A 25301-nucleotide genomic window follows, 5' to 3' on the forward strand; every position below is an offset into this window, starting at 1 on the left:
TCTTGGAACAACAGTATACAATTCCATTCTAAATTGAGTTCATCACATTTTTTCCTTCTCCTCTCTCCTCTCCCATTTTTAGACACTTGGTTGTTACACGTTACTTTTTTCTTTCTTCTTATCATGCTGTTACAAACTTTCTTAACTTGTCTTTGTGTGAACATTTATAACAGATCTTAGGATTAGTGTGCCGGCTGCGACGGACCACGGAGAAGCGTGGCCGTGAGGAGCTACCTTTCGCCCAAGGTCAGGGGTAGCAACCGAGAGCGGCAGGCTGCGACAGCCCTCGCAGGAGCAGCGGCCGAGAGGAACTACCCCTCCTCCAAGGAGCGGCTGCTGCCCCGGTGCAGGAGGGCCGAGAGGAGCTACTCCATGTTCAAGGTCAGGAGGGGCGGCTGTGAGAAGATAACCCTTGTCCAAGGTAAAGAGCAGCAGCTGCGCTTTGCTGGGGCAGCCGTGAAGAGATACCCGACGTCCAAGGTAAGAGAAACCCAAGTAAGATGGTAGGTGTTGCTAGAGGGCATCAGAGGGCAGACACACTAAAGCCATAATCACAGAAAACTAGCCAACTTGATCACAGGACCACAGTCTTGTCTAACTCAATGAAACTAAGCCATGCCGTGTAGGGCCACCCAAGACGGTCGGGTCATGGTGGAGAGGTCTGACAGAATGTGGTCCACTGGAGAAGGGAATGGCAAACCACTTCAGAATTCTTGCCTTGAGAACCCCATGAACAGTATGAGAAGGCAAAATGATAGGATACTGAAAGAAGAACTCCCTAGGTCGGTAGGTGCCCAATATGCTAATGGAGATCAGTGGAGAAATAACTCCAGAAAGAATGAAGGGATGGAGCCAAAGCAAAAAAAAAAAAAAAAAAAAAAAAAAACCCAGTTGTGGATGGGACTGGTGATAGAAGCAAGGTCCAATGCTGTAAAGAGCAATATTGCATAGGAACCTGGAATGTTAGGTCCATGCATCAAGGCAAATTGGAAATGGTCAAACTGGAGATGGTAAGAGTGAACGTCGACATTCTAGGAATCAGCGAACTAAAATGGACTGGAATGGGTGAATTTAACTCAGATGACCATTATATCTCCTACTATGGGCAGGAATGCCTTAGAAGAAATGGAGTAGCCATCATAGTCAACAAGAGTCCAAAATGCAGTACTTGGATGCAATCTCAAAAACAACAGAATGATCTCTATTCGTTTCCAAGGCAAACCATTCAATATCACGGTAATTCAAGCCTATACCCGAACCATTAACGCCGAAGAAACTGAAGTTGAATGGTTCTATGAAGACCTACAAGACCTTTTAGAACAAACACCCAAAAAAAGACGTCCTTTTCATTATAGGGGACTGGAATGCAAAAAGTAGGAAGTCAAGAAACACCTGGAGTAACAGGCAAATTTGGCCTTGGATTATGGAATGAAGCAGGGCAAAGGCTAATAGAGTTTTGCCAAGAGAACACACTGGTCACAGCAAACACCCTCTTCCAACAACACAAGAGAAGACTCCACATGGACATCACCAGATGGTCAACACCGAAGTCAGATTGGTTATATTCTTTGCAGCCAAAGATGGAGAAGCTCTATACAGTCAGGAAGAACAAGACTGGGAGCTGACTGTGGCTCAGATCATGAACTCCTTATTGCCAAATTCAGACTTAAACTGAAGAGAGTAGGGATAACCACTACACCATTCAGGTATGACCTAAATCAAATCCCTTATGACTATACAGTGGAAGTGAGAAATAGATTTAAGGGACTAGATCTGATAGACAGAGTGCCTGATAAACTATGGATGGAGGTTCGTGACATTGTATAGAAGACAGGGATTAAGACCATCCCCATGGAATAGAAATGCAAAAAGCAAAATGGCTGTCTGAGGAACACTTACAAATAGCTGTGAAAAGAAGAGAAGCAAAAAGTAAAGGAGAAAAGGAAAGATATTCCCATCTGAATGCAGAGTTCCAAAGAATAGACAGGAGAGATAAGAAAGGCTTCCTCAGTGATCGATGCAAAGAAATAGAGGAAAACAACAGAATGGGAAAACTAGAGATCTCTTCAAGAAAATTAGAGATACCAAGGGAACATTTCATGCAAAGATGGGCTCCATTGAGGACAGAAATGGTATGGACATAACAGAAGCAGAAGATATTAAGAAGAGGTGGCAAGAATATACAGAAGAACTGTACAAAAAAGATCTTCACGACCCAGATAATCACAATGGTGTGATCACTCACCTAGAGCCAGACATCCTGGAATGTGAAGTCAAGTGGGCCTTAGAAAGCATCACTATGAACAAAGCTAGTGGATGAGATGGAATTTCAGTTGAGCTATTTCAAACCCTGAAAGATGATGCTGTGAAAGTGCTGCACTCAATATGCCAGCAAATTTGGAAAGCTCAGCAGTGGCCACAGGACTGGAAAAGGGCAGTTTTCATTCCAATCCCAAAGAAAGGCAATCCCAAAGAATTCTCGAACTACTGCATAATTGCACTCATCTCACATGCTAGTAAAGTAATGCTCAAAATTCTCCAAGCCAGGCTTCAGCAATACGTGAACTGAGAACTTCCAGATGTTCAAGCTGGTTTTAGGAAAGGCAAAGGAACCAGAGATCAAATTGCCAATATCCGCTGGATCATCGAAAAAGCAAGAAAGTTCCAGAAAAACATCCATTTCTGCTTTATTGACTATGCCAAAGCCTTTGACTGTGTGGATCACAATAAACTGTGGAAAATTCTGAAGGATATGGGAATATCAGACCACCTGACCTGCCTCTTGAGAAACCTGTATGCAGGTCAGGAAGCAACAGTTAGAACTGGACATGGAACAACAGACTGGTTCCAAATACAAAAAGGAGGACGTCAAGGCTGTAGATTGTCACCCTGCTTATTTAACTTCTGTGCAGAGTACATCATGAGAAATGCTGGGTTGGAAGAAGCACAAGCTGGAATTAAGATTTCTGGGAGAAAACCTAAGATATGCAGATGACACCACCGTTATGGCAGAGAGTGAAGAGGAGCTAAAAAGCCTCTTGATGAAAGTGAAAGAGGAGAGTGAAAAAGTTGGCTTAAAGCTCAACATTCAGAAAACTAAGATCATGGCATCTGGTCCCATCACCTCATGGGAAATGGATGGGGAGACAGTGGAAACAATGTCAGACTTTATTTTGGGGGGCTCCAAAATCACTGAGGATGGTGACTGCAGCCATGAAATTAAAAGATGCTTACTCCTTGGAAGGAAAGTTATGACCAACCTAGATAGCATATTAAAAAGCAGAGACATTACATTGCCAACAAAGGTCCGTCTAGTCAAGGCTATGGTTTTCCCAGTAGTCATGTATGGATGTGAGAGTGGACTGTGAAGAAAGCTGAGCACCAAAGAATTGATGCTTTTGAACTGTGGTGTTGGAGAAGATTCTTGAGAGTCCCTTGGACTGCAAGGAGATCCAACCAGTCTATCCTAAAGGAGATCAGTCCTGGTGTTCATTGGAAGGACTGATGCTGAAGCTGAAACTCCAATACTTTGGCCACCTCATGCGAAGAGTTGACTCATTGGAAAAGACCCTGATGCTGGGAGGGATTGGGGACAGGAGGAGAAGGGGACGACAGAGGATGAGATGGCTGGATGGCATCACCGACTCAATGGGCATGAATTTGAGTAAACTCCGGGTGCTGGTGATGGACAGGGAGGCCTGGCGTGCTGCGATTCATGGGGTCGCAAAGAGTCGGACACGACTGAGCAACTGAACTGAACTAATAAGAGATCTCTCTAGGAAGTATTCTTAGAGGTAGAATTGCTGAGTTCTATGTTATCTTCACCTTTACAAATCAGTGCTAAATTGTCTTTCAAATTTGTTGTACCACTTTATACACCTATCAACAGTGTATGAAAGCTCTGATTGCTCTACATCTCTTATAATATCAGATTATTTTTCTTTCTCCCTTCCTTTCATTTTTTGGACCATTTTTATGGGTTTAAAGTGATATCACATTTAATTTGCATTTCCTAACTATTAGTGTGATTGCTTTTTAATTTTTCATATATTTAACCTTTTTTGTGTTCCTCTTCTATGAAATGCTTGTTTAATTTGTTTTCTTATTTTCCATTAGATTGTTTATCCTTTTCTTATTGTTGTATCATCTCCCAACTTGTGATTTCTCATTTCACCATAGTTATGCTGCCTTAATTTTTATATTGTCAAAATTAACAATTTTTCCTTGCCATTTGCATTGTTGGTATCATATTCAAGAAATCCTTCCATATGATAAGGTCATAAAGGCAGTCTTTTGTGCTTTCTTCTATGCTTTTTGCATTTTTATTTAGCCAATCTGAAACTTATTTTGTGTATAAATATAGTTTGTTTTCCTGTATAGATAGTCAATTGTCTAAGCATAATTTGCTGGATGTTTTACTCATTGATCTGTAATACCAACCATATCATAAGTCATTTCTATATATGTGACTGTCTGTTCCTAGATGTTTACTATTTTATAGGACTATTTATCTATCCCTAAGCAAATGCTACACTATCTTGTTGACTGGGCGTCCCTGAGAGCCCACTTGGTAAAGAATCTGCCTGCATTACAGGAGACCCTGGTTCAATTCCTGGGTTGGGAAGACCCACTGGAAAAGGGATACACTACCCACTTCAGTATTCCTGGGCTTCTCTTGTGGCTCAGCTGGTAAAGAATCCACCTGCACTGCAGGAGACCTGGTCTTTAGATGATCTTTATATCTATTAGTGCAAAACCTCCCCAAACCCTTGTTCTTTGTCATCAGTTTTTTGGCAATAGCTGTCCTTTTCTTTGTCATATAAATCTGTATTAGTTAAGGTTTTCCACAGGCAGACATAGAACCAATAGGATACAGATAGATAGATGATAGATATAGGTAGATAAATATACATACACGTGTATCTGTCAAAGAATTTTATTATTAAAATTTACCTCATGTGATTGTGAAGAAGTTCTGAGAAGTCCCAGGATCCTTTATATGCAAGATGGAAACCCAGTAAAGCCAGTGAGGAGTATAATCTAGTCTAAGTCTGAAGGCCTGAGAACCAGGAGCATCAATATTGTAAATCCCAAACTAGAACAAGAGACAACCAGTGTGTCAGTTCAAGTATCATTTTATTCAGACCATTAACAGACTGGATGATGCCCACCAACATGGGGGAGGGCAATCTGCTTTACTTAATCTTTTCCAGCAACAGTCTCACAGACTCACTCAGAAACAATGTTTAGGCAAATATCTGTGGCCCAGTCAAAGTGACACATAAAATTAACTGTCAGGGAATCTTAGAATCAAGTCCTCAGAGTATAAACACACACACACACACACACACCTTTTTTCATCAAATGTAAAGGTAGATTTAGGAAGAATTGGTATATGTATGGCATTGGTATATATATATATGTGTGTGTGTGTATATATATATATATATATGGTATTGAGCTTTTCTACCTATATCCATTTTTTTAGTTTTTTAATGCCTCCTAATTTCTAATTTAATTGAATTATGATGAAATATGATCCACATGATATCTGTTCTATGAAACATAGGCTTTTCATTATGATCTAATATGGGGTCAATTTTTTGTAACTTTCTATGTGTGTTTGAAAGGGAGAAGGCAGTGGCACCCCACTCCAGTACTCTTGCCTGGAAAATCCCATGGGCAGAGGAGCCTGGTAGGCTGCAGTCCATGTGGTCGCGAAGAGTCGGACACGACTGAACGACTTCACTTTCACTTTTCACTTTCACTCATTGGAGAAGGAAATGGCAATCCACTCCAGCATTCTTGCCTGGAGAATCCCAGGGATGGCGGAGCCTGGTGGGCTGCTGTTTATGGGGTCGCACAGAGTTGGACACGACTGAAGCGACTTAGCAGCAGTAGCAGCAGCATGCGTGTTTGCAAATGTATATTATACAATTGCTGAGTCCATTGGATCAAGATTATTAATTATGCTGTTCAAATACTTATATACTTATTGATTTTTGTGTGTTTCAGCTTAAATATACTGGCTTTCGTTTGTTTAGTATTTTCCTAATATCTTTTCTCATTTATTAATTTTGACCTTCCTGTGTTGTTATGTTTCTCATAAGTCTTTCTGAGTAGCATATAGCTGTGTTTTATTTATTTTTTATGCACTCTGATAATCTTTATCTTGTAACTAGATCTTTTAGATAATTTAATCCCTTTAAATTTACAGTGATCACAAGTATAATTAGAATTTATTTCTGCCATCTTTTTTACTGGTTTCTAATTATCCTGCTTTTTCTATTGGTGTTATTTTTTTCTTTAATGTCTTATTTTAGATGATTGGAGTCTTTTGGGTCTCATTTAATATTTACTTAAAATGTTAACATGCATTCTTGGGAGACACAACTATTGAGTGTAAGATAGGCTCAAAGATATATTGTACAACATGGGGGAATATAGCCAATATTCTGTAATAGCTGTAAATGGAAAGCAAACTTAAAATTGTATGTATATATATATATATATATATATATATATATATATTAATTTAAATGCATCCATAACAATCTACAGTCAATCAACTTCTTCACCCTCCACCAAACAATGCAAGGACTTTAGAGCACTGAACTCATGTCACACCCTGCAAAATGGCAAGCTGTATTTACAGATTTTAAAGCTACCTGATTTTGCTAGCCCCATAAATTGGACATTTTTATTAATGTTTATGCAGTCAATGTCAGTTTAGATAGAGTACAAATTTGCTGATTCTTGACTCACCATTCCTACCGGCATCTCGGTGCCTCTTTCTGAGATAATTTCCCTTTGGCCTGAAGTAAAGTCTTCAGAATCTCTCTTGTTGCCTGTCACATATCTCTTTTTTTGTTCTTCTGAAAACATCCATTTTAATGGTCTTCTGTTGCTTTATTGTTCTCTCAGTTTCACATCCCTTCTCTAAACATAATGATGTTAAGTATCTTAAAGCCTTTTTTTTTTTTTGAAGGTAGCTCAGTCATGTCTGACTCTGTGCGACTCCATGAACTGTACAGTCCATGGAATTCTCCAAGCCAGAATGCTGGAGTGGGTAGCCTTTCCCTTCTCCAGGGGATCTTCCCAACCCAGGGATCAAACCCAGGTCTCCCACATTGCAGGAGGGAAGCCCATTTTATAGCTAACTTTTGATAATTCCAATAACTGTGGTCTGGATCCGATTTTACTCTACTGCCTGTTGTTTTTGCTGAACAGATTGATAAATAAAACAAGTGAGGGACCGAAGGAGATTGTACATCATTTATTATTGCTAGGTATGAAATTAAATCTGTTAACCAAGAGAATTTGTTAATCTTGTCTCTCAGAATTAGCCACAATCACCCAGCCCATCTCAGGACATACTGGACCAGAAGATAACTTCTCATGTGTCAGGAGGAGCAGCACTTGGAGGAACAGAACAAAGTGTCTGCTTTCTGTGAGCAAGGTGACCCCCCACAAGGAAGAGGAGTACTACTGAGCTAAGCATGTCTTGGTATTTCCTCAAAACATTCCAATCAGATAAATTCCTCCATTAACCCTCCTCCCCGGTTGAGAATAAAGATAAAGGCAGAGAGATGTCAAGAGAGTAATACCAGTGAACATCTTTTAACCCAGCACTAAACATCAAGGGAGGGGCAGACATGTTGGTCCTAAAACTGGGTTTGTGTCTGTTCTAGTTTGCTAAGGCTGCCATAACCAAGTACCACAGACTGGATTGGCTTAAACAACAGAAATCTATTGTCTCAGAGTTCTGGAGGCTAGAAGTCTGAAATCAAGGTGTCAGTAGAGCTTGTTCCTTCTGAGAGTCATGGTGGTGTTGGTTAGTCACTCAGTCATGTCTGACTCTTTGCAACCCCATGGACTATAGCCAATGGGATTCTCGAGGCAAGAAACTGGAGTGGAATGCCATTCCCTTCTCTAGGGGATCTTCCTGACCCAGGGATCAAACCTGGGTCTCCTGCATTGCAGGCAGATTCTTTACTATCTGAGCCACCAGGATCTGAAAGCCATGAGGGAAAATCTCTTCCATGCTTCGATCTCATTTTCTGGTAGTTTGCTAGCAATCTTTGGGATTCCTTGTAGATAACATTGTCCCTGTGCACCCACACTGTCTTTCCTTTGTATGCATCTCCGTCTTCACACAGAATTCTTTTTATAAGGATCCCAGTTACTGGATTAAGGGCCCACCTTACTCCAGTACAACCTTGTGTTAACTAATTACATCTGCAATGACTGTTTCCAAAAAACATCACATTCTGAGATACTAGGAGTTAGGAGTTCAACATATGAATTTGAAGGAAGGATCATAATTCAACAGAAGAAGTTTCCTTAATATGCTCTGTGAATTTCAACCATAAGTGCAAGCTCCTTGGAACTTTATCTGTGGAAAACCTTTGAGGCCTGAGTTGAAGATGTGTTTCTCTAGAGAGGGTTTGATTTTTATTTTGCCAAGTGCCTGGAATACATCCAACCTGCAACTATTATGAAATAAATTCTCACTGGGAAGTTTTTCACCCTGCATAGGTAGTGTGAATTCAGACTCGAAACTTGCCCAAGGACAAACTTTCATTCAAAAATTCTAAAGAAAAACCTGTTGTTGTTGTTTTCTATTCAACCATGTGCTGAGGCTAGGATAGGCAAGTTTCCTTTCTGCCCTTTTCTATGAGGGGGGAATTTATTTTTAAGTTCACTCTTACAGTTTTGGTCTTGAATGCTTACAATGATGTCTAAGCTTTTTGCCAGAATCTCCTACAGATCACCCCTCGCTGCATGAGTATTAAACTTTATCTTCAAGCCTCTGCACCATGTGATCTTAAACACTGATTCTCAAAGTTACTACAATTTATGCAAGTGTCCAGGGTGAAAGCTAACTTTTGTAGTTAGATTTTTGCTTTATCTTCACGTTTGGTTTTTAGGTGTCTCTTTTGTCAATGAAGATATGCAAATAGAAATAATATATTAAATATATTTGGGGCATTCTGTAGACTGTACATCATTTATTATTGCTAGGTATGAAATTAAATCTGTTAATCAAGAGAATTTGTTAATCTTGTCTCTCAGAATTAGCCACAATCACCCAGCCCATCTCGGGACATACTGAATCAGAAGATAACTTCTCATGTGACAGGAGGAGCAGCACTTGGAGGAACAGAACAAAGTGTCTGCTTTCTGTGAGCAAGGTGACCCCCCACAAGGAAGAGGAGTACTACTGAGCTAAGCATGTCTTGGTATTTCCTCAAAACATTCCAATCAGATAAATTACTCCATTAACCCTCCTCCCCAGTTTACACAAGTGTCTAGGGTGAAAGCTAACTTTTGTACTTAGATTTTTGCTTTATCTTCACGTTTGGTTTTTAGGTGTCTCTTTTGTCAATGAAGATATGCAAATAGAAATAATATATTAAATATATTTTGGGCATTCTGTATCAGTCCTATGGTTAGTATTCTTCGCCTTCACTACCCAAAGGCCTGGGCTCAGTCTCTGGTCGGGGAACTAAGATTCCACAAGCTGTGCAGCGTGCAGGTGTGTTAGCTAAGTCACTTCAGTTGTATCTGACTCTTTGCGACCCTATGGACTGTAGCATGCCAGGGTCCTCTGACCATGAGATTCTCCAGGAAAGAATACTGGAGTGGGTTGTTATGCCCTTCTTCAGGGGATCTTCCCAACCCAGGGATTGAACCTGGGTCTCCCACATTGCAGGCAGATTCTTTATCATCTGAGCCATCAGGGAAGCCCATACATACACACATATATGGGCTGACATTTTCCATTGTTTTGCCACCTTTAATTGTACACATTGTCTAGCCTGCTTTACCACCCAAAAGAAGTGTCTAGGTGGGTCTTTATAGAAAGAGTCACATCCAAAACCCAATAGCTAATAATTATTATATGTTTACTCTATACATGCTAATATTATTCTAAGTGTTTCTCATTTAATCTTTACAAAAACCAAATGAGATAAGTACTGTTTTCAAATGTAGAAATTTATTCTTAGAGCAGACATTATATTTGCCCAGAATCAAAGGACTGAACGTTGATGGTGATGGAATTTAAGTTCATCTCTGTCTGATACCAAAATTAGTGCACCAAAACACTATCATTTACTACTTCCCAAGGTAAAATGTTATTGAAACAAGTATGCATTGATTGTGTGCGTGAATTATATAAACAGTGTGATGACAGGCATAACTATTGTCTTATCCATTTTTACATCCCCCAAATGCCTATCATGGTGTCTAAAATATAACAAAAATTTATTAAGCATGTTAAAGAAATTAAAGAAGAAAGGCATATAAGGACTCTTATTCATACATGTATAGATATCAAGTAAGATTACTTACTGGTAGTAGGCTGATAATTTGATAGTACCAGATCAGAGCAGATTTCTGGGGCTCATGTTTCTAATGTTTTTATTTCAAATTGTTTGATCTTCAGTAATTAAATTTATCCCAGCTCTGGAATTCCTAACATTACTGTAGTACTAAACACGTTTGTTTCCAATTTACACATTCAAAAATTGGAAACCTGTGAGTTTTCACCTATTCCTTCTTTTATATATTTAGATGAAATCCTAATCACTACCAGAATGTTGAGTTTTATACTACTGTTACTACTAATAATATTACATGTCTACTTTTATTTTATACTTATTTTTCCAAACTATCCTGCAAGTTATTATTGTCTCCATTTAACAAATGAAGACACTAGGATAATCACACAGTTATTTAGCAGAACAGCAAGTCATGAAGCCACCTGTAACCACAAAATTCCCTATGCTTTACCTACCCCAGATTGTGTCCCATGTCCCACAAACCCACTAAACACTTTTAGACTTCTAGGCCTTTCTTTATAGTACTGCCCCCTCTCCCCAAAGGCCTTTTATCCTTTATAGGGCTAGTGAACAACTAGACATGGTTTAAAGTGAAACCCAAATATCATCTCCTTCAAGAAAATATTTGTGAACCCTTGTTGGTCTCCCAGCCTATTTGTTTCCTAGAAATTTGTGTATTACCAGTCACCTTGTTCTTTAATGAATTATGTGTTGTTGTGATACAGGGAGAGAAAGATATCTCCTCATTATATTTCCAACAGCTAACATGGCCTCTGGCACATTTAGCTTGAATGAATCAGTGACTGGATTTAATGGAACCAGTTAGAATTAACATGGAAAAAGCTCACGCTAATAGTTCTTACGTGGTTTTAACCCTTCATCTATCAAACAAGCTCTTTCCTCTTTTACTAAACCCTCTATACTCTTTAAGGCATCCTCAGAAATGGTCTTTTAGGTATAATGAAAATAATATAACAATACTTTAAACTTGTGTAGAGATATACATTTTCCAAAGAATTTTCCATTGCATGTTGTTTTCTTATCAGACATCTGAGTTAGCCTGCAGTAACAAAGAACCAGAGCACATGCTCAAGAAATGTTGGAGCCAGGAGTTGGTCTCTTATCTGCTAGCATCTAGCCCAGAAATTTAGTCTGTCCTTGTTGTTAAAACTATCATTGGAAGAGGGGAAACTTCAGTAATTTGAATCATGTTAAGTTTAAATCGTTAGATGGTGTGATTCTTCAACTTGAATGTAACCATTGGGAAACCTTGTTTAAATGATAGATTGCCAGGCTCCATCCTCAAAGATCATTCAGAAAGTTAAGGGTGGAGCCAGAGAATCAATAAAAACTCCAGGTGATTCTGCTGTATACAGTGCTTAGGTCACAATTAGGAAAACACTGGATAAAGACTTGGCTAAATTTATTATTTTATGACATACTTAGGGCAAAATGTGGTCTCGTGACTCTTGAGTGAAATTTGTATCTATTAAGATGAATAATAAGGAATGTGTGTTTGGGCTGGGGTTGTGGATGATGGCAATGGAAAAGTGACCTGGCTGAGGGACAGAGAAAGAAAAGCCAAGGTGTATACTGCCTGATTTGCCTGTTTGTCTTTTTTCTAAGGCATAGGAAGAAAAATCAGAGAACATGTTATGTCGAGCTTGTAATATTTGCTACATGTTTCCAAGGCATTTTCTATTGGAAAAAGAACTTTGTTGAGGCAAGCCCATATCTAGCCTTGCCATTTGTTCTTTTTCTTCCACAGAAGGTGTTACTTTCTATTTTTTCCCTTTCTGGCTCTCTAAACTAGGTAACCATTTGGTTGTTTTTAATTGTCACATTTGTTCTCATACCAACATGCTAAATGTAGCTTGAGCAAAAGCCAAACCTGCAAATCCTTTTTTTGCGTTCTCTGAAAATCCACACAAAACTGAAGTTCCTTTCTTTCTGAATTTGAGATCCTCATTACATGTCTGAAGTTATCGACTTACTACTGCCTGGGAGTTGGAGAGAATCTGGATTCACTTTCAGCTACTCAACATCTTCTGGATATTCTGATACAAACAATGCAGATGGAGACAGAAAATTAAGTATTTTTGACATCAAAATTTACCTGTGAAGTAATATTTGTTTTGCATATCCTATTTTCTTACTGGCTTCCATTTAAATTGGCAGCATTTTCTCCAAAATAAGATTTGACTTCCAGGCCCTGATAAAATCTGGAAAGAGAAAATAGCAATCGCTTAAAATCACACCTAAAAAGGAGACTATTTGATAGGTTAATAGCAGTCAAAATAAGTCAACGACGTATGAATGTAAAGTAGCTGAGTTTTTAGTTTATGCAACAAACAAAGTTTTTCTGAAGGGAAAAAAATAACTAAAAGTTTAAGGATACAGAACTCGCTGAACCAAAATGTCAAGATTTAATTTCAACCATCCATTCTCATATTCAACTCCTTCACTTATACTCTATAACATAAGAATATTCTTCAGGGTGATCAAACATTAGTGGGAGCTAAGAGGGAAGGATGGACAATTATTTTAAGTCTACTGTGTGACAGACCCTATGCTCAGGATATTTTGTTTCAATCTTATAGGATCTCCTAAGATTACGTCCAATTTATAAATCAAGAAATGAGTCTCAGATGTTTAGCAGCATGTTTAGAGTAACATACTATTAAATGACAGGTTAAACTCAGACATATCTGATTTCTAAGTTTATGCATTGCCACAAGATTAATGTGTTCCCAAGCTTTCTAGGTATAATATCTCATTTTTCTTGAAAATGGTAATTATTTTATTACACAATAAGAACAAAGAGAGCCTAGAACAATGGTCTATCATGTCTTATTACTTTTCAGTCTACCTCTGAAACATTATATCTTGTAGAAGGTACACATTCAATTACAAAGGTGGAAAGAGTATTTGAAATAACTGGCACTTAGCTTTTGGAAAAAGTGATTTGAGTCATTGCACTGGAAAATGAAAGTATAACTTCTGAAATCATGTTTATTATGTATCAGGATAATGTAGAAATGCAAAACTAATAAAATAACAAAAAAATATATTTCTGGTAAAAGTCTATACACACAAAGCATTGATAAACTTTTGGCAAGAATGTGCTTTGAACATCACTAGTTAGACATCAGTGGTAAATAGTCAGGTGTATAGATGCATCTGGAAGTCAGGGATGGAGATTTAAATTTGAGGAATCATCAACATGTAGATCATATTTAAAGCCATGAAGGAAGATAAACTGCCTCAGGAGAAAGTGGTGATAGAAAACAAAAGCAGAGAGAGAAGACAGAGGCTTGAAGCTCACGCCTATAATAAATCATTTTAATGCCCAAATTTCTCAGAGTGCTTCTCCAACACACACAATGATAGTAGTTATACTCTTAGTATCTAGTTGAATTTTAGACACTGCATATACTTAAAACATATACTTCTTATTAAGAAGAGGTGGCAAGAATACACAGAAGAACTACACAAAAAAGATCTTCATGACCCAGATAACCACGATGGTGTGATCACCCACCTAGAGTCGGACATTCTGGAGTGCAAAATAAAGCGGGTGTTAGGAAGCATCACTAAGCACAAAGCTAGAGGAAGTGATGAAATTCCAGCTGACCTTCTTCAAACCCTAAAAGATGGTGCTGTGAAAGTGCTGCACTCAATATGCCAGCAAATTTGAAAAACTCAGCAGTGGCCAGAGGACTGGAAAAGGTCGATTTTTATTCCAATCCCAAAGAAAGGCAATGCCAAAGAATGTTCAAACTACTGCACAATTGCACTCATCTCACAGGTTAGCAAAGTAACGCTCAACATTCTCCAAGTCAGGCTTCAACAGTATGTGAACTGTGAATTTCCAGATGTTCAAACTGGATTCAGAAAAAGCAGGAGAACCAGAGATCAAAGTGCCAGCATCCGTTGTCTCAAAGAAAAAGCAAGAGAATTCCAGAATAAAAAAAAAAAAAAAATCTGCTGCATTGAGTATGCTAAAGACTTTGATGGTGTGAATTAGAAAAAACTGGAAAATTCTTCAAGATATGGGAATACCAGACCTCCTTACTTGCCTCCTGAGAAACCAGTATGCAGGTCGAGAAGCAACAGTTAGAACTGGACATGTAACAACAGACTGGATCCAAACGGAAAAGGTGTACACAAAGGCTGTATATTGTCACGCTGTTTATTTAACTTATATGCAGAGTACATCATGCAAACTGCTGGGCTGGATGAAGCACAAACTAGAATCAAGATTGCCAAGAGAAATATCAGTAACCTCAGATATGCAGATGACACCACACTTATGGCAGAAAGTGAAGAGGAATGAAGAGCCTCTTGATGAAGCTGAAAGACAAAAGCGAAAAAGCTGGCTTCAAACTCAACATTCAAAAAACGAATATCATGACATACGGTCCCATCATTTTACGGCAAATAAATGGAGAAACAATGGAAACAGTGAAAGACTTTATTTTCTGGGCTCCAAAATCACTGTGAATGGTGACCGCAGCCATGAAATCAAAAGATGCTTGCTCCTTGGAAGAAAAGCCATGACAAACCTAGGCAGCATACTCAAAAGCAGAGACATTACATTGCTGATAAAAGCCCATCAAGTGAAAGCTACAGATTTTCCTGTAGTCATGTGTGGATGTGAGAGTTGGACCATGAAGAAGGCTGAATCAAAGAATTGATGCTTTTGAACTATGGTGTTGGAGAAGACTCTTGAGAGTCCCTTGGACTGCAAGGAGATCAAACCAGCCAATCCTAAAGGAAATCAGTCCTGAACATTCATTGGAAGGACTGATACTGAAGCTGAAGCTCCAATACTTTGGCCAACTGATGTGAAGAGCTAACTCATTAAAAAAGACCTTGATACTAGGAAAGATTGAAGTCAGGAGGAGAAAGTGATGACTGAGGATGAGATGGTTGGATGGCATCACCGACCCAATGGTCATGAGTTTGAGTAAGCTCCAGGAGATGGTGAAGGACAGGGAAGTCTGGCGTGCTGCCATCATCCAAGAGGTGGCAAAGAGTCAGATATGTCTGAGCCGCTGAACAACAACATACTTGTAGTATGTAACATCACTGGTAAAAAGTGAGTCTATTAATAGGTACAAGGTCTTGAGACTGGCTGCTTGGAAACGTTTAGGGTCACACAGAACCAAAGCACCACTCAATTTAAATATCCTTGAGGCATACTAGTTAGCAGCTTGGGTGGTAGAGCCAAGTTATTTGGGTTTGAATCCCAAATTAACTAAACCTGTCTAGTTTCCTTGGGTAACTTACTTAATTTTGTTCTCCTTCAGTCTCCTTGTTTATATAATTAATGATGTCTACTTTAAATAAGTGAAAATATGGAAAACATATGAGAACTCAATAAATATTCACTATTCTTCTCCAAGAATGGTGTTAATGCTGATGGGATCCTAGCAGTTTTCTTTGCCAAGCATCTCACCCTCCAAGCATCATCTCTAGGAGCACACTGCATCACAAAGCAGTTGTTTCTATCTTGGCAAGCTTTAAGCATTGCACAGTCACTTTCCACAGGGAAGCCAAAACCTGCCTCCCTGTCTCTTCTACACTTTGATCCTATTCTTGCACTGCAGAGAGCTGCAGAATAAGTTTACTCTTCTAAGTGATGAGTTTTTAAATCCTTGAAGCAGCTCCCATGGCTCCCATTGCTCTTTCATCTTTTCTTCCCTGGGTAAAGTATCAGTTCAGTCACTCAGTCGTGTCCGACTCTTTTTGACCCCATGGACTACAGCACACCAGGATTCCCTGTCCATTACCAACTCCTGGCACTTACTCAAACTCATGTCCATTGAGTAGGTGATGCCATCCAACCATCTCATCTTCTGACGTCCCCTTCTCCTCCCACCTTCAATCTTTCCCAGCATCAGGGTCTTTTCAAATGAGTCAGTTCTTCACATCAGGTGGCCAAAGTATTGGAGTTTAAACTTCAGCATCAGTCCTTCTAATGAATATTCAGGACTGATTTCTTTTAGGATGGACTGGTTGGATCTCCTTACAGTCCAAGGGACTTCCAAGAGTCTTCTTCAACACCACAGTTCAAAAGCGTCAATTCTTCAGCAGTCAGCTTTCTTTATAGTCCAATTCTCACATCCATACATGACTACTGGAAAAACCTTAGCTTTGAATAGATGAAAATTTGTTGACAAAGTAATGCCTCTGCTTTTTAATATGCTGTCTAGGTTGGTCATAAGTTTTCTTCCAAGGAACAAGCGTCTTTTAATTTCATGGCTGCAGTCACCATCTGCAGTGATTTTGGAGCCCCCCAAAAGTAAAGTCTGTCACTGTTTCATTGTTTCCCCATCTGTTTGCCATGAAGTGATGGAACCAGATGTCATATTAGCTTTCTGAATTGAGTTTTAAGCCAGCTTTTTCACTCTCTTCTTTCACTTTCATCAAGAGGGTCTTTCATTCTTTTTTGCTTTCTGCCATAAGTGTGGTGTCATCTGCATATCTGAGATTATTGATATTTCTCCTGGCAATCTTGATTCCAGCCTGTGCTTCATCCAGTCCACATTTCTCATGATGTACTCTGTATATAAGTTAAATAAGCAGGGTGACAATATACAGCCTTGACATGCTCCTTCCCCGATTTGGAACCAGTCTGTTGTTCTATGTCCAATTCTAACTGCTGCTTCTTGACCTGCATACAGATTTCTCAGGAGGCAGGTCAGGTGGTCTGGTTTTCCCATCTCTTTAAGAATCTTCCACAGTCTGTTGTGATGCACACAGTCAAAGGCTTTGGTATAGTCAATAAAGCAGAAGTAGAGGTTGTTCTGGAACTCCCTTGCTTTTTCAATGATCCAATGGATGCTGGCAATTTGATCTCTGGTTCCTCTGCCTTTTCTAAAACCAGCTTGAACATCTGGATAATCATGGTTCATGTATTGCTGAAGCCTGGCTTGCAAAATTTTGCGCATTACTTTACTAGTGTGTGAGATGAGTGCAATTGTGCGGTAGTTTGAGCATTCTTTGGCATTGCCTTTCTTTGGGATTTGAATGAAAACTGATCGTTTCCAGTTCTGTGGCCACCACTGGGTTTTCCAGATTTGCTGGTATATTGAGTGCAGCACTTTCACAGCATCATCTTTCAGGATTTGAGGTAGCTCAACTGGAATTCCATCCCCTCCACTAGCTTTGTTCATAGTGATGCTTCCTAAGGCCCACTTGATTTCACATTCCAGGATGCCTGGCTCTAGGTGAGTGGTCACACCATCGTGGTTATCTGGGTCATGAAGATTTTTTTATATAGATCTTCTTTATATTCATGCCACCTCTTCTTAAAACTTTCTGCTTCTGTTAGGTACATACCATTTCTGTCCTTTATTGTGCCCATCTTTGCATGAAATTTTCCCTTGTTATCTCTAATTTTCATGAAGTATACCCTGCTCCTTTAGCTGTTCTGTATACAAATTGAATGTGTCTCTTCACATTCCTAGACCTCCTCATCTATAGATATTACTATTTACCAAATTTCCTTTAAAATTTACTCATGAAATGTCTATATCAAGGCACAACAAAGCTTGTAATAGTGCAAATGCTAAACCACATCTGACTAGAACTGAGAGGGACAAAAGAAAACAATCAGCCCATTAGGTACTTGTTAGGCTTTTAGGCTTGACAACTTTAAAAGGAATAAAGGAAACCTAGCTTAATTATTCTCCTAAGTTTAAAGCTGAAAGAACTTTCCTAAAGTGTTTTTCCAAACTTGAGCAGAACTCACCTGGCCTTTTGAAGATAGGCATGCCTATTTATAAGTGAGCAATTTCAGCATGCAGGTCATAACATATATATGAGAAATATTCTTTCAATTCTGAAGTGGCTTTTCATTAAAGATACCCAAGGTGGACACCTGTGAAGATTCATAATCCATTATTTATCTTGTGCATTTCTATAGTGCCTGTTGCCATAGTAACCAACTCAGAGCAAGATATGAGACAATAAACAAATCAGCTTGGAAAGACCACTATTAACATGTACCTTGAATCATGATTATTGTACTATAATGAATGGGACAGTTGATGTTCTATTGAAACAAATGATGAATTAAGATTCTGTAGGACCCTGGAATAACATGCTATAAAGAGAGACTGCTGACCTGCTTATGAAAAAAAACTTGGGTTTAATGGTGAGCTCCATCATTCACTAGATGTGCATCTTTGCCAGATTATTCAAACTAATATTTAGTTCCCATGTTTAAAATCTGAGATAATAAGTTCTGCTGTAAACCTAGTGCCTCTATGTAAAGCAAATGAAAGGACTCTGCAAATAGGCTGTAGGGCAGGGCAAATGTGAGACAGTATTGTAAAATACACTTACCTGCATTGCTGTGTTTCATTTTAAGAATGTATGCATAAAATGAGACAAAAAATAGGCCTGGGTATCCAAAACTGATACATCATGACATGATTAGCACTCTTTAACAGTATTCTCCTAAGTTAAACAAGTCTCCTTGTAGAGTTAAATTAGTTTTATAGAAACTTTCATTTAAGTGATGTATCCCCTGTTTACATCTGGAATTACTTCCAGGGATTTTCAGTAAAATAATTTTCTACAACTACTGGTTGCAACAAATAATTTCTGAGATCCCTTACTATTTTTGGTGGTGGTGGTGGTAGAAATAAACTGTATGAGGTAATAGGCTAACTCATCTGTGAAGGAACTTGAAACATCAGCCTATTTTATTTTAAATTTTATTGGAATGTAGTTGATTTTAAGTGTTAGTTTCTGTTGTACAGCAAAGTAAATCAGCTACATGTATACATATTTCCCCTCTTTTTTGGATTTCCTTCCCATTAATGTCACCACAAAGCAAGAGTAGAGTTTCCCGTGCTGTGCTATAGGTCCTTGTTAGCTATTTAATTCTCCTAATCCATTCCACCCCACCCCCCACCCTTCCCCCGTTTATGATCCATACATTTGTTCTACACCTGTATCTCTATTTCTGCTTTGCAAATAAGTTCATCTATACCATTTTTCTATATTCTGCATATATTCATTAATATACGTCATTTGTTTTACTTTCTGACTTACTTTGCTCTTTATGATAGTCTCTAGGTCCATTCACATCTCTGCAAATGGCACAATTCCATTCCATTTTATGGCTGAATAATAGTCCATTGTCTATATATATATACCATATCTTCTTTGTTGGACATCTTCTTCTCTGTTGATGGACATTTAGGTTACTTCCATGTCTTAGCTATTGTAAATTGTGCTGCAATGAATATTGGGGTGCATGTATCTTTTAGAATTATGGTTTCCTCAGGGTATATGCCCAGTAGTAGGATTGTTGGATCATATGGTAGTTTTATTCCTGGATTTTTAAGGAATCTCCACACTCTTCTCCATAGTGGCTGTATCAATTTGCATTCCCATCAACAGTGCAAGAGGGTTCCCTTTTTGCAACACCCTCTCCAGCATTATTTGTAGACTTTTTGATGATGGACATTCTTACCAATGTGAGGTGGTACCTCAGTGTGGCTTTGATTTACATTTCTCTGAAAATTAGTGATATTGAGCATCTTTTCATGTGTTTGTCATCCATCTGTGTGTCTTCTTTGGAGAGATTTCTATTTAGATCTCCTGTCCATTTTTTATTGGGTTGTTTGCTTTTTTAATATTGAGCTGCATGAGCTGTTTGTATATTTTGGAGATTAATAAAGTGTCAATTGTTTCATTTGCAAATAGTTTCTCCCATTCAGAGGGCTGTCTCTTTATCTTGTTTATGATGTCCTTCACTGTGCAACAACTTTTAAGTTTCATTAGGTCCCATTTGTTTATTTTGGTTTTTATTTTCATTACTCTAAGAGGTGGGTCAAAGAGCATATTACTGTAATTTATGTTAAAGTGTGTTCTGCCTGTTTTCCTCAAGGAGCCTTTTAATGTCTAGTCTTACATTTGGGTCTTTAATCCATTTTAGGTTTATTTTGTGAATGGTGTGAGGGAGTGTTCTAATTTCATTTTTTTACATGTAGTTGTCCAGTTTGTTCAGCACCATTTACTGAAAAGACTATCTTTTTTCCACTGCATATTCTTGCCTCCTTTGTCAAAAATTATGTGACCGTAGATGTATGGGTTTGTCTTTGGGCTTTCTATCCTCTTCCATTGATCTATATTTCTTTTTTTGTGCCAGTATCATACTGTCTTGATTACTGTAGCTTTGTAATATTGTCTGAATTCAGGAATCCTGATTCCTCCAGCTTTATTATACATTTTTTTTTCTCTCAAGATTGCTTTGGCTATTTGGGGTCTGTTGTGTTTCCATATAAATTGTAAAATTTTTTGTTCTAATTCTGTGAAAAATTTTATTAGTAATTTGATAGAAACTGCTTTGAATCTATAGATTGCTTTGGGTACTATAGTCCTTTGGAAAATATTGATTTTTCCAGTCCAAGAATATGGTATATCTCTTCATCTATTTGTGTCATCTTTGATTTCTTTAATCAGTATCTTATAGTTTTCTGAGTATAGGTCTTTTGCCTCCTTATGTAGGCTTATTCTTAGGTATTTTATTCTTTATGGTGTGATGATAAATGGGATTGCTTCCTTAATTTCTTTCTGATCTTTTGTTGTTAGTGTATAGGAATGCAATGAGATTTCTGTGTTAACTTTGTATCTTGCAACTTTACTCAATTTATTGATTAGCTCTAGTAGCATTGGCTCTAGTGGCATCTTCAGGATTTTCTAAGTATAGTATCATGTCATTTGCAAATAGTGACAGTTTTACTTCTTTTCCAATTTATTTGACTCCTTTTTTATTTCTTTTTCTTCTCTGATTGCCGTGGCTAGGACTTCCAAAACTATGCTGAATAATAATGGTGAGAGTGGACATTCTTGTATTGTTCCTGATCTTGGAAAAATGTTTTCCATTTTTCACCATTGAGAAGGATGTTTGCTGTGGGTTTGTCATATATGGTCTTCATTATGTTGAGATAGATTCCTTCTATCCCCACTTTCTAGAGGGTTTTTATCATAAATGGTGTTGAAGTTTGTCAAAAGCATTTTATGTATCTATTGAGATGATCATATGGTTTTATTCTTTAATTTGTTAATGTGGTATATCACATTAATTAATTTGCATATATTGAAGAATCCTTGCATCTCTGGGATAAATCCCACCTGATCATATTGTATGATCCTTTTAATGTGCTTTTGGATTCTGTTTGCTAGTATTTTGTTGAGGATTTTTGCATCTATATTCATCAGTGATATTGGCCTGTTGTTATCTTTGTTTCTACTGCTCATGTATAAGCAATACACAGTGTTGTAAACCAATTGATGCAGTTTTAACATTTGGGACTCCCTTCTTGGTAGTGTGATATGGTTAAAAAAATAGTATTAGGGGTCAAATTTAAGTCCTATCACATACCAAGTGTGTCGTCTTGGGTGAGTCATTTAACATCTTTTTAAGAGAAATTCATCTCCAAAATGGAAATAAGAACATTCCCTTTGTAGAGCTCTATGAGGCAAAGTGATAATGTGCACAAAACAACTAGTATGCAATAAATAATAGCTGTTATGATTAACCTTGATCTAGTTTCTAGTGACATAGCTTTTATTTTATGGAAATAAATCTGATTTTAAATGTATTCTGGACACAGAAGCTAACCTTAATCTTATTGCACAAATAAAACAAAAATGCATACTAGTAATGATTAAGAATGTTATCAGCCAAAATATTCATGGTTTTTCAATCATGTGTACAGCTTATCAAACTTGGAACATTAGATAGCATTTCTGTATATTCATCTGCAGTTGGGTCCACATTATAGAAGGCGTACGTTCCCCCAAGTAGATTTTTGAAACACATGCAATTTGGGAAACTGTTACAGAGTCACTTCCTTACAATGTGGCTGGCATATCTGGCAGACTGTAGGAGAAAGTTGTCATCTACAAAATAAAGATAGTGGTTACAACTACTAATTCATAAGGATGCCAATTCCTCTGTGAAGACTTCCAGGAAGGATGAATCTTTGTTTCCTCTTCACTCCCATGTGCTATGTTTGCATTTCTATCATAGAACTCAGCAAATTCTGTCATGCATTGTACTCAGTTGTAAACATGATGCTTAAATTCACTGGACTAAGATAGATCACTCTCATTTCCCACACTTTAATCCACAGGAGGAAAGGAAGAATTCAAGAATTTAAGATAATTCAGACAAGTCCCCATTTCTCTAGTTTCCACATCATCCTTGCCACTCTGAAGTTGGGGAGAGGCAAGAGTAGATCTCTGCTTGTTTCTGGGAAAATAGAAAGATAGGTACCCTTCCCTCTCTGGCAATGCTCATAGTTTTACCACTTTAGTTTGCCTTGAGATCATCCAGATTACTCACATTATGCCTTCATTTCTGTTTACACCATAAGAAGCCCAGGACTCCTCGGTTATCGTTGAGCTCCCAACTCTAACTTTTTTTTTTTCATTTATTTTTATTAGTTAGAGGCTAATTACTTTACAATATTGTAGTGGTTTTTGCCATACATAGACATGAATCAGCCATGGATTTACATGTGTTCCCCATCCCGATCCCCCCTCCCGCCTCCCTCCCCATCCCATCCCTCTGGGTCTTGCCAGTGCACCAGCCCTGAGCACTTGTCTCATGCATCCAACCTGGGCTGGTGATCTGTTTCACCCTTGATAGTATACTTGTTTCAATGCTATGTAAGATACTAAGAGTAGTGATTAAACTTCCTTCCTAAAACACCTCTCACTATCACTCTATATAAATCTTCACATTTTTTTTTTTTACATAGTACTTATCAACACTGGATATTTTCTTTTTTCTTTAGTGTCTATATCTCTGCATTAGACTGTAAGATTCCTCAGGGCAGGTATTTTTCAGTGTTTTATTTATGACTTTTATTCTCAATGCTTGGAATCGTGACTGTCATGTAGTAAGTGCTCAATACATATTTATTGAATGAATATTGAATTAACAGTAAATTTCCTGACCTCAGAGGCTGCATCCTATTTGTAATTTTCTCTGTCTCACTGCATTGGATATTAGACATTCAATAAATGTATATTGTATTGAAATAAGTTGAACATCTCTACTAATCTAAGTCTTTGGATTCTTCCAACTATGCTGACGTTACACACTGGGGAACAGAGACCAACTGAAATACTGTTCATATAATGTACATGTGGACTATGAACATTAACTTAGAACCTCAAATAATTTTATAGTGAAGAACTGGGAGTGGGAAAAAATCATATTATATATAGCACCTATTTTTTACTACTTTTTCTTTAGCCTGTAACAAAACTGACTATACTAGAACCACTTCCCAAATTTAATAAAAATATAATACAATATACATCTAGCCCATGAGAAAATAGGGAATGATGAGAAATATCAAGCAGTAGGAATCTTCATACCTCACTGTACATTAGCAACAATCAGACATCTACTCATAGACCCCAAGCTACCCAATTAAAAAGGTCCTAACAAATATGTCCATGGCCTGGTTATCCTGAGAAATGAAGACTTGCCTGACTGGTAAGGGGGAAAACATAGCTTGCAGGAAGAATCAGTTGCTATGCAGAAACCTAGTAGGTAAAGGGTTTTTTGTTTGTTTGTTTTTTTAATGACTGTTTTCTTTGGACAATCTTTCCAGGAATGTCAAAGCCATTTGGAGTCTTTCATCAGAAAAAAGTTGCTGTTGTTCAGTTTTTCAGTCATGTCTGACGCTTTGCGACTCCATGGAATACAGCACACCAGGCTTCCCTGTTCTTTACCATCTCCTGGAGCTTGCTCAAACTCATGTCCATGTAGTCAATGATGCCATCCAACCATCTTGTCCTCTGTCATCCCCTTCTCCTCCTGCCTTCAATCTTTCCCAGCATTAGGGTCTTTCCTAATGAGTCAGCTCTTCGCATCAGGTAGCCAAAGTATTGGAGCTTCAGCTTCAGCATCAGTCCTTCCAATGACTATTCAGTGTTGATTTCATTTAGGATTGACTGGTTTGAGCTCCTTGCAGTCCAAGGGACTCTCATGAGTCTTCTCCAATGCCACAGTTCAAAAGCACCAGTTCTTTGGAGCTCAGCCTTCTTTATGGTGAAACTCTCACATCCACACATGACTACTGGAAAAAACACAGCTTTAGAAAAAGTTAAATAGAAATAAAACAAACCACTGACTGAAGTGAGAAAATTCTAATATGTTGATAAACATATGAACATTTAAGGTTTGGTATGGGTCCTTCTGAATAAACTCAAAAAAAAAAAAAAAAGAAAGAAAGAAAGAAGAGGTATTTACCAAGTATTTAAGATTTATGTATGTATAGCACATTTTGGTATCTGTAGTACTTATTTTGTAGCTTATTTTGACTAAGTTTTAAGGAAATATTTTTTGTTGTAATTTTTTGCTCTTTACAATTTCACTATTTTCTCTATTTTGTTAAGCTAATTCTTATGTCCAAAAAAATGTGCAAGAAAAACATTGTTGTACATGTTAGCAGTTTCTAGATTTATGTGCTTTCAATGTCTATGGGCATTTAAAGATAAATTACAAAGCTATAAAGGTAGAAATAACTTTAGAAAGGTGCTTAATGATGGATTTGAAAATTTCTCAGATCTATAGAAAATTACTTTTAGGTAGCAGTCACACTGTCATAAGCTAAAATTAATACAAACCCCAAAACTCATGCATGGAAGGAGTAGTGCTCATTGGTTGGAGCCCAGAATTGGGTCTCTTCTCCTGGGCTTTAATCCCAGCACTGTGACTAGGAGTAAGTCATAACCATTTTAACCCCATTGTGCCTCAGTTTCTGATTTTTTTTATAAGGAAATAATGCTGACCTACCTTGCTGAGCCTTAGAGATTTAAGGATGAAATATTACTGCTCTTGGAAATATGAGCTGCAATACAACTAATTATTATTACAAAAATAAATGCATGTTCATCATATGGTAATTT

Source organism: Dama dama, chromosome X (assembly GCF_033118175.1).
Source record: "Dama dama isolate Ldn47 chromosome X, ASM3311817v1, whole genome shotgun sequence".
NCBI lineage: Eukaryota > Metazoa > Chordata > Mammalia > Artiodactyla > Cervidae > Dama > Dama dama.